Here is a 10,990-nt window from a genome sequence, read left to right as displayed (position 1 = left end):
GGGAGCAGAAATTGCACCACATTCAGTGCCACTTTAATGCAAGGAGCCAGGCTTGTTTTAGCCCTGTGTGGTTGGTCCTGGGGTGGGGGCTGTAACCCCCTGAGTGATGTGGCTCCCACTGGTGGAAGGTAATTCTCCAGGGAAGGGGGAAGCTGTGAGCTCTCAGAATCACACTTACCGCCGCTGACACGGCTGCTCCACCGGATGAAGGTGATCTGGGTGGGCACTAGTCAGCGATTTCCAAGGTCCCTCCCCCTTGAATCACCAAATCCCTGGGACCCCCAAGTTCATTGGATGAGGGAAAAACTGAAGCCTGAGGTGTTCTCTTCTGATCTTCACATATACCCACTGGCCTTGTGCCCCGGGGCCAACCCACTTCCTCAACCTGTTCTCAGACCCCAGGAATTCAACACTTCGTTCCCCCACCTCACTCTGACCCTCAAAGCAAAGTCTCCCTGTTCCTGAAGAATGGTCTCACCCAGTTTCCGCCCCTCCCCCTCCCCAGTCTGGTTAGAGGGACCTGAAGGGTAACCCCTCCCTTGCAGGCACCTCCCACTCTGGAAGACAAAGAGACTCTTGATTCTTCCCTGGCAGTGAGTAGCACCTAGGCCTTGGAACCAGGTTCCTGGGAGGTGGGTTTGCCTCTCATCCCTTCCGGATGGGTCTGTGGCAGCAAAAATTACACATCACCCCGTGATACACATAAATCACTCCTGCTGCTTCCAGCCAGCTCCCTCTGGCTCCACAGAAAAGCAGTTATGCACCTTTGGGTTTCCTGTGGGTGTGAAGTGGATGGGACTGGTCACCACCGCCCCCTGAGGCGGTGCCTTTTGCTCACCGTGGACACTCCAGGCCAATATCCATAGCCCTAAGAGGACAGGAGCTGGTGACTCCCAACACGTCAGCGCCCTGCCACGCCTCACCAGGGCAGGAGACGGTGGTGCTCCAGGTGCTGGGGGGCCTGGCCACCTCCATGGAAAGGGTTTAGCTCTCCTCCAGGGCAACAGGATTTCGTGGGGCTCAAATCCACCTATGGTGTAAGCAATAGCTCTCTGTTAACTGAAACATTCGATGACCCAGAACTTCAGCAGCCACCAGGGAATGCCTTCCTGTGGGAGTCAGGGGCTTCTGGACGTGTCCTGGGTCCCTGGGCCTCCAGAGAGATCACCAGAAGTGGGAAAAGAACCCCAATTTCAACCCAGCTGCACTCTGTGTAGCCTGGGGATCTTCTGTGTCCTTTCTGTGTTCTAGCTTCCTCCAAGGTGGGCAGACCATTTCTTGGGCTGTCCAGCTCTGGAACTGCCTCTTGGCTCTAACAGCTCTGTCATTTGTTGGCTCCCTGAGTATCTACTGCTCTGTCTGTGTCACCATAGAGCAGGGGTTAGGGGGTCAAACCCTATTCCAAACCACCAGGTGGCTTCCTGGAGCCTAAAGCCTCCTGCCCTCCCCCAAGCCTTCTGAAACTTCCAGAAGGTAACTGAGCTCCTCAGTCCTGGGGCCACCTGGATCTCTCAGCCACATCTCACTTCCCCAGGAACGTGCTAAAAAGCAAAGTGCACTCATAACGTCTAAGGACCGTGACATCACAGAGCAGCAGTGAAGGCAGGGCCCTGACTCACTATGTGACCTTCCCCAGGTCCCTTCCTCTGTCCTGGCCTCAACTTTCTCATCAATATAATGGGCACGCACATGCATACACAGAGCCCAGGGCCTGACCCAGGCTCTCCTTAACACCTATTCTATTCTGCTCCCTGCCCTGGAGTGTAGCTGCCATAGTCACACTCTACTTATTCTCATGCCATGCGGAAACTGGGCCAGCTGCCCCCTTCTCACAGGGAGTTCCTGGAATTCCATCTTAAGGAGTGATACTCATGCTCAGACACAGCCCTCACCTCTGCAGGCCTGGTCCAGCAGGAATCATGCACTCCTTTTTGTAAACCAAAAAGAGAGTGGGATTGAGCAGCGCCCGATAACTAGCAATTCCCCAGCTAAGCAGAGAGGCTTTGCTAAGTATGAAAAATAAGCTCCTGCTGTCAGTTATCTCCAGTGCCCAGCACAGTTAGCCATCATTGTATCTCATGAACAGAACCTGGTCTCAACAGCTTTAGACGCACTACTGCCTCTGAAAAGATCTGTACTAGTTTCTGAAAACAAATCGATCAGTTCTTGTTGATCAACCTGAGGGGAAAAAACAAAGCCCAACCCCTTTCTGGCACATCCTCAGAGCTCTCTTCTCACGCCTGGCCTGAGACCAAGCCCTGATCCCAACCCAGACTCTGCCCTGACCTTGTAGAGGCCAAGACCCCAGAAGAAATCCAAACCCAGCAAGACAGAGTGTTTACATGAATAATGTGTAATTACAACATGATACACGACAATGGAACAAGCGTCACATGTATGAGCTGAGAAGTATGGGTGGTGAGGGGGAGCTTCTTGAAAGGGAAGACCCCATGAGCAGGACTGTCCTATTCAATCTGGTGGCCCCAGAACCCAGCCCAGGGCTGGCATGGAGGGGGTGCTCAGGAAACACCGTGGGGAGGGTGGGAACAAGCTGGACCTTGACATAGAAAGAGAGCCTTCCAGACAGAAGGAGAAGCATGAGCAGAGACAGAGATTTGGGGCCTATAGTGGACAGGTGGTCCCCAACGTCCCTGCCTCCTGGTGTTTACACCTGTATGATTCCCTCCCCTTGAGTGGGACCTGTGACTTGCTTCTAACCAGCGGAATATGGCAAAGGTGATGGGATACGTGTGACTATGTACACATGATTACGTACACATGTTACATAAAATGCCGTGTTTCCCCAAAAATAAGACCTAGCCAGACAATCAGCTCTAATGCGTCTTTTGGAGCAAAAATTAATGAAAGACCCGATATTATATTATATTATATTATACTATATAATTAAAGACCTGGTCTTATATTACTTTTGGCTCCAAAAGACACATTAGAGCTGATGGTCTGGCTAGGTCTTATTTTCGGGGAAACACCGTAGTAGCGCCTGTCTTGCTACAGTCGCTCTCCCTTCTTGACTTTGAGGGAGCAAGCCGCCATGTTGGAGAACTCCACACAGCAAGGAACCAGGCAGCCTCCAGCTAATAGCACGAAGGGCCTCCAGCTGTGAGCAAGAAAATGAGGTCCTTAGCCTTAACAGCTACAAGGAACTTAATTCTGTCAACAATTGGGTTGTTAGGTGAGTTTGGAGCAGACCCTTCCCTCCTTGAGCCTCAGAAAAGACTGCAGCCTTGTCTGACAACTTGCTGGCACTTCATGAGACCCTGAAGTAGAGACCCAGCCAACCCTTGCTCAGATTCCTGACGCACAGGAACTGTGAGATATGAAAGGTTCATTGTTATAAGCTGCTAAGTATGTGATCATTTGTTATACATCAACAGGTAACTAATTAGAGGGCTGTACTGGGAAGTCTTGCTAGAAATTTGGGTCATTAAGATAGCTGAGAGTGGCTGTCAGATGACAAAATATTGGGCAGCAGTAGATGTGTGTGTGTGGAGGGGGGTGAAGCAGATACTAATGGGCACATTTTATTGAGCACTTACTATGTGCCAAGCACTATGCTAAGTGTTTTACATGTGCTACCTCATTTGATTCCCACAAACCCCAGAATTGGGGGACTGTTATTATCCCTATTTTTCAGATGAGGAAGTTGAGATGCAGAGAAGTTAGGAACCTTTCCCAAAGTCACACAGCTACTCAAAGGTAGAGCTGGAACTCAAGCCAAGAAGCCAGATTGTGTTGCTGCCATTTTAAAGTATTTTGCTGCATCTTCAAGTGCTCGGTGACTGGGATGTCAGTGTAAGGAACTTCTTCAGGCAATGGGAGCCCTTGAAGGTGGGGGGCAGGGGAGTGGCACAATCCATTGTGTGTTTTGGAAAGCCCTCTCTCTCCAACAAGGCAGTAGGGTGGAGAGCCAGACTGTGGGGAAACTTAGAAGCTGGGGAGTATGTGAAAGAAGGATGGATGAGGTTTTTTGTATTATTATTATTTTTAATTTTATTGGGGAACAGTGTATTTCTCCAGGGCCCATCAGTTCCAAGTCATTGTTCCCTCAATCCAGTTTTGGAGGGCACAGCTCAGCTCCAAGTCCAGTTGCCATTTTCAATCTTTAGTTGCAGGGGGTGCAGCCCACCATCCCATGTGGGAATTGAACCAGCAACCTTGTAGTTGAGAGCCTGCGCTCTAACCAACTGAGCCATCCAGCTGTCCCTATTCCCATTAACTTTTAACTGAAGTTTAGCATTTTCTTCCACTATGAAAGTAGGCAACAAAACACAGTGGTGTCAGCAGAAGCTGTGACTTTGTCACCAACAGAAATCCTAGCTAGTTTCATCTCACATTCCCATTGGTAGAGATGTCTCAAAATGTCATTTATTCTTATCACTTCTTTAAAGTCACCCTAGTTATTCAGACTGCCACTCGATCTTGTTATTTGATACATGAATTAAGAAGTATATGCATCACAACGACACAAATTTGTTTTAACGTTTTGAAAGCTGTATTTCAATTGATTTCCTTGGTAATCCTTTACACTGTATTTTTTATGCATTTAAAAACATCATCCTAACCAGAATCCACAGGCTTTACCAGAAGGTCCATGGAAGCAAAAAGGTCCAAACCTCTGCCAAGGAGAGACCTCCAGAGAAGAGGAAAGGAGTGACCTCGAGTCAGGAGGGGTCCTCAGTCAACCCCTGGCAGAGTTGGGCCAGGAAGTCCCAGAAATGAGTGTGCTGGGGCCAGGTCTGGGCAGCCATCTCTTCTCTTCTTTCTACTTTTTTTTTTTTTTTAAACTTGTATTTATGTTTCAACTTCTGAACATTTCCATTGCGCCCAGCATGGAACTTGGCAGAGAGGGTTCCTGGCAGAATGGGATGGCAAGTGCAGGCCTGAGGGGCACCGGCCTGTGGCCTCCTGGTCTGGGCTCCTAGGTGGTGGTCAGCAGCCCACCAGGCAGGCCTCAGTTTCCCAGCTAGGGATCTGAGAGTGATATAGACCAAGTTCCAGGGATTTCCTAGAGATGGCCCGTGTTGGCTGCCACTAAGGGCTGGTGAGATAGGGTTGAGAAGTGGACCCCAGGGCAGGCACTAGATTGAGCCCATTGCCTAAGGAGCCAGGTGGGGTGTGGGGGTGCAGACAGGAAGTGCATGGGAGTTCATTTCCCAGGGTGAGACCTGTGGCTAAATGCCCCAGCTTCCCACCCCCAGCAAGGGCCACTCCGGGAGGCCTTTGCTGAGTTGAGCCTCCTCCCCTAAAGCAGAGACTTTGACAGCACACTCCCTGCCCCCTTCCTCCAACCCACTAGGATCACCTCCCAAATAAACTGTCTGCACCCAAGTTCCTCTCCCAGCTTCTTCTCAGGGGTACCCAAACAAAGACACAGAGTAATAGAATGTTTAAGTGGGGCACCTGATCACCCCTGGTATGGGCTGCATTTCCCAGCTGCACATTTAGCTGTGCATGGCCATGTGACTAAGTTTTGGCAAGTGGGATGTGAAAAGAGGTGACTGTGCAACTTCCAAGGCACTTCCTAATTACCAGGAAGGAGTGTGCCTTCTCCTTCCCCTTTACCCTTTCCACTGACTGGAAAGCAGAAGTGGTGTGAGCCCCCTTGGGCCATGGGGACAAAGATCTTCCCCTCCTCATATTCACGCCATTGTGTAGCCTCCTCCCTCACTGAGTTAGGAGACTGTATGTCCAATAAGTGGGAAAAGTGACAGTGTGTGAGTTCCAAGACTAGTCAGAAAAGACACTGTAGTTTCTGTTAAAGAAAAAACCACAGGCCCAAAATGGCGTCACTTGTGCTAAAACCCATGATACTAAACCTAGATGCAATACCTAACCTAATTGCTATTTCCACCTTCCCTAGAAATATAATCTTAATCAACTGATCTGGAATTTTCTGGTCAAGCACCATCAGTAAGGTAATCTGTCACGCAGGCCCTCTCCATCTCCCATAGAAAGAAGAGGCAATCTGCATTATAAAAACTCTTGCCATTTCCTTCCCCCAAAAAAGATGGCCTGGTCTAAAAATAATTCTCTCTTTTCTTTAGTTATAGCTCCCTTGCCCCACCCTTTTTCCTATAAAAACCTTCCATTTTGTACAACCCCTTACAGCCACCCTCCTAGTTGCTAGGTGGGATTGTCGCCCAATTCGTGAATCTCTTAACAAAGCCAATTAGATCTCCAAATTTACTCAGTCAGATTTTGTTTTATCACACTTCCACCTTGGCCTCTTAGATCCCTTACTCTGGGGGAAGCCAGGCACCATGCTATAAGAACACTCAGGCAGCTTTTTGGAGGGGTCTAGGTGGAGAGCAACTGAGGGCTCCTGCCAATCGCCACTCATGTTCAAGTGAGTCACCTTGAAAACGGATCCTCCAGCCGCAACCAAGCCTTCCATTGACTGCAGCTGACATCTGACTGCAAACTCAGGAGAGATCTCAAGGCAGAACTGTCCTGCCAAGTTGCTTTCAAATTCCTGAGCACAGGAACGGCAGATAACTAGAGCCACCACGAGGCAAGAGAGCCAGCAGCAAATCCAGGATGGCTTCCCAGAGGCGGCAGCAAGGGTCAGGAGTCACATGGGCGGCAGCAGTGCTGGTGAAGCTGTCTGGGCCCCTGCCCCCATCTTGCTGGGCCCCGTCCCATCTCAGGCCAGAAGGAGCCTAGGGGCAAGAACAGTTGGCAAGTGACTCCAGCCTGAGCAGGATCCAGGATAGGAAGGATGTGAGAGAGGCTTGCAGAGCTGAGGCTATTTTTACCCAGGCCTATGCAAACAGAGGTGTGGGCTGGTCTGGCCAGTTCTTCTCCTCCCCTGGTGCCTGGCCACGAAGTCTCTTACCAGGTTGGCAGCACCCACTGGGTTGGGAGCCAGAAAGGAGAAATGGGTAGAGGAAGGGCAGATGTGAGAAGTGCCTCCAGGTGCCCCAGAGGCTCCCAGCCTTGAGGCCCTGGCTCCCTCAAGAGACTCGGACTGCCTGCCAGGAGCCAGCCACACACTGTCTCACTCCCCATGGCAGGCAGTGCATATTGGGGCTGGAACCAGGACCAGGGGTCATCTGGGGTCAGACGTCAGACTGGGCCGCAGTCTGTGATCAGAGGTAGGTGTCATCTGGGATCACAGGTCACTCTAGGCTGAGGCCCATGACCAGCAGCAGAGGTTAGTCTGGATGCAGCCCGTGATCAGAGTTAGGGGTCAGGGATCCACCTGTGGTCATGGGTAACCCTGGATAGAGTCCAGGGACCATGGTTAGGGACGAGCCTTTGGTCCAGGGTCAGACTTAGCCTCGAGTCAGAGAGGGAAAGGCCTCCTGGAGCAACTCCATTTCTCTTGTTTATCCACCCTTCCCTGACACCCGCGCTGGGCCTATCATCCCTAGCAGAGACCCCCAGAATCTCCCCAGAGGCAGGATTCAAAGTCTCCCCTGAGAGATGTGTGGAGCCGGCATTCCTGGCAGTGGGAACAGCCCAGGCAAAGGCACGGGGGCAGAAAGAGCTGGTGTTCGTGAGGCAGAGCCCAGGCTTGGGTGGGAGCCGGAGAAGCCTCCCAGGTCAGGTTACAGAGGGGCCAGGAGGGTTTTCCCACAGAGCAGCTGAGGGGGAGGCATGAGAAACCTGGGGACCCAGGGCGGGCAGCATCAGCTCTGGGTTTTAGGAAGAATCAGTCATTCCTGTGTTCATTCAATAAATGTAAAAGAGGACTTACCCTGTGCCGGCACCGTTTGAAGGATCTGAGATGCGCTGGGAACAAAACACCTGAAAAGCCCCCATGGAGCTTCCATTCTAGCAGGGGAGATAGATAATACATGCAGCAAAGTAAATTCACAACGAATTAAAGGAGCAGTGAATGGTATCTTAGAAGGTGACACGTGCAATAGGGAAAAAGTGTAGACAGAGTGAGGGGGCCCGGGAGCTGGAGAGGAGAGCGCAGTTTGCAGGGTCAAGAAGGAGAATGGGCATTGGAGAAAGGGGGAAGGAGGGTGGGGAGAGCTGAGGAAGAGTCTTCCAAGCAGAGGGAGCAGCCAGTGCAAAGACCTGCAAGCAAGAGGGGGCTAGGAATGAGTTCTTGGAAGAGCAGAGGGGTCAGTGGGGCTGGAGATAAGAGGTGGATAAGCCAAGAGGAGAGGTCAAAGGAAGGCAATGGGGACTTGCGCAGGTCTGCAGGCACTCCAACTAAGGAACCACAGGATCTCACTTATGCTTTCAATGTGTTTTAAAATAATCAGTCTTGGAAAAAGAGGTTAAATAACACTACATGGGAGCAATCAGTAAACTCTGTGGGAAGCTAGTGGCCAGGACCAACTCAGTTTCTTCAAAAGAGAACTTGCAAGGAAAAGCCTGGGAGGAGGCCTCTATGTTAAATTGTAATGTGTGAACCTTATTTAAACAAACAATTGGTAAAAAATAAAATAAAAGCATCTATAAGGCAAAGAATGAGAATTAAATAATGACTGACTAATGCTATTGAGGAATTTGGGGGTGTTTTTAGGTATAGAAAAGGTATGCGCGATTACAGTATTGTGGGGGATTTTTATTGAGTCCTTATTCTTTAGAGCAGGGGTGTCCAAACTGCGGCCCGCGGGCCAAATACCGTCCGCAATCCATTGTTAATTGGCCCGCAGCAAATTCCAAAAATATATTTAGTTCACTTAAATAACCCAGGTGAGGCAATACGTGCTTCACCTCGAGTGAGTGGCCTGGCTGTTTGTGTATTTTACCGCATATGGCCCTTGGTGAAAACCGTTGAAAAAAGTTTGGACACCCCTGCCTTAGAGATACCTACTGAAATAGAGAGATAAAAATGATAGATCTGTGATTTGATTGAAAATGATCACGGTTGGGTGGGGGCACAGGAAACAAACTAAACAATGGGTACATGGGAGTTTATTGTATTATTTTATCCACTTTATATGTCTTGAAGCTCTTCTTAATACATTAAAAAACAATACTAGTACACAACCTAGCTGCTGAGATTGGAGACTGGAGGGCCAGGGAGAAATCAGAGCTTATGAGGAAGCCCTGGGGTGAGCAGGTGAGCAGTAAAGGACAAGCTCAAGACGACCTGAGATGAAGAAGGGGTGGGGGGAGAAGACTCCCTCCTTGCCCCAGCATTTGGTTTCCTCCTGCCTCCAGTCCCTTCCCCTTCTGTCTCGCCTGTTCCTTTCCTCCCTCCCAACTCTCCTTCTTCCACCCACCCTCCCTTCCTTCCTCGTCCCTCCTCCTCCATCTCTCCTTCCTCAGCAGTCTTCCCCCGCCTCTCTTCTTTAGAGCCGGCATCTTCCTGGTCTGATTCCCAGCCCTGCGCAGGTGGTCCCACCCAGCTGGTTTTCTCTGCAACTGGGTTGCCAGGCAGCTCCAGTTTGATTCCTCCAGTCGCTGCTCCCCACCCCCACCCTCAGCCTCCTGGGCCTGCTCTTTCCTTGCTGAGAGCGACCCCCCACCCCCCCACCAGTTTCCTCCAAAGGCAAAAACGAGGTGTTATGGGGGCCACCCTTCCTCCTCAGAGCAGGTACCACCTCAGCCTAGGGCGGTTCTGCCCCAGCTAGGGAGGAGGGGTGGGCGTGGGCCGTGGGGTGGCTGGTAGGGCCTACGTTGGCAATGAGAGCGTGAGATGGTCTTTGCTGTTCTTCTCCCAGGACATGATGTCTCTCTTGGGCAGTGATTTCTCACCACAGAGGGTAGCAGCGAGGAGGGAAGCGGAAGTGGCTCCACTGTCTTGTCCAGGCCTTTGTTTTTAAGTGTCAAGCCTGGCAGCTGACCCTGCAGGGGGAGAAGGGAGGACTTCCTTGAGCAGCGTTAGATTCTTTGCCTGCTCCCAACTGTTCCCCGTCTCATAGACTAGACACTGGGAGGACCCTGGACATGAGGCCCCCAGTGCCCCCAACATTCTCAGCACCGTGCAGGCTGGGCTCATGAAGGTCTTGGCACCAACCAATATGGTCCAAAGACCAAGGGGAGGACAGAAGGAAGGGGGTCCTTAAGACTTTCCCAGCACAAACTACCCAGGAGCCCAAGAAAGGCAGAAGTTATATTTTCTGCCCATCTGGTGTAATGACGGTGAAAAGTCAATATTAATTTTAATTCTAGAAGATAAGACAAGCCACATCTCTTGAACCTGAGAGTTTGGGAACTAAGGTTCCCACCCAAGTGAAAGGGAAGGCTGGGAAGGAAGCCGAGGGCTTCTGGTCCAGTGAGGCAGAGGCTGGCTGCACCAAACCCCAGATTACAGACCACAGTCCCTGGCCAGTGGGGGTACACCAGCCTGCTTTGCAGCAGACGGCTGCCATCAGGGTCTGTGCCACTCTCAGGAGGGCCTCAGGACCCTGAACTAACCTGTCTCCACAGGGAAGGTGGACACATGCTCAGAGAGATCAGCGAGCAGAGCCTGGGCACGGACTCTGAGAAACAGAGTAATAAAGGTGATAAAGCATTTAAGGAGCGTGGCTGTCTGCCTGTGGATAGTCAGGCCAGAGGACTCCAGAGGCCTGGGGTAGGGATCAGAAGACGGACCAAAGATAGGCTGTCCCCTTAGAAGGGGTCTTGCCCAGGTCTCTTGCTCTCTGTCCAATCTTCAAGCCATAAGCCCAGGTCAGTCCTAGAGCCCATCTTCCACTCTGGAAAGTCACACAGTGGCCACTACGAAGGCTCCAGATTAGATCTTAGGTCCTGCTGATATGGAAAATGAAGTCATCTGGATGCTCTCAGCCCTGCCCTGTAAGGTCGAGGATAATGGCTGTACCTGGCATTTCGCAGGGCTGGGCGGGGCTCCACCTTCTCTGCCAGTGGCAGCCCAGACTTGGGGCCTGTCCCTTTCTGGGATATCTGATTTATCAAGAGCAACCTCCATGTTACCAGCCAGGGTCCTCTCTTTCAGTCTCAACTCCCACCTGGCAGGTGAGACCTGCCTCTGCAGACACATCTCCTGGGCTCAAGTGACCAGGCAGTGCCTGGCGGCGTCCTGTCTGAGGCAAATCAG

At 51.2% G+C, this 10,990-nt stretch overlaps 1 long non-coding RNA gene across 1 annotated transcript; it reads right to left on the bottom strand.

Annotated features, from left to right (window-relative positions):
* Positions 1–6,540: 6,540 nt before the first annotated feature.
* On the bottom strand, positions 6,541–9,765 carry LOC141567173 (uncharacterized). Its single transcript, XR_012489609.1, has 3 exons — positions 9,606–9,765; positions 7,721–7,797; positions 6,541–6,680 (listed from the first exon to the last, which is right to left on the bottom strand). It is a non-coding gene; the product is annotated as an uncharacterized LOC141567173 (long non-coding RNA).
* Positions 9,766–10,990: the final 1,225 nt, after the last annotated feature.

This window comes from Rhinolophus sinicus, linkage group LG10 (assembly GCF_036562045.2).
Source record: "Rhinolophus sinicus isolate RSC01 linkage group LG10, ASM3656204v1, whole genome shotgun sequence".
Classification (NCBI taxonomy): domain Eukaryota; kingdom Metazoa; phylum Chordata; class Mammalia; order Chiroptera; family Rhinolophidae; genus Rhinolophus; species Rhinolophus sinicus.
Note: the sequence above shows the minus strand (reverse complement) of the source record. Positions and strands in the feature narration are given on the sequence as shown.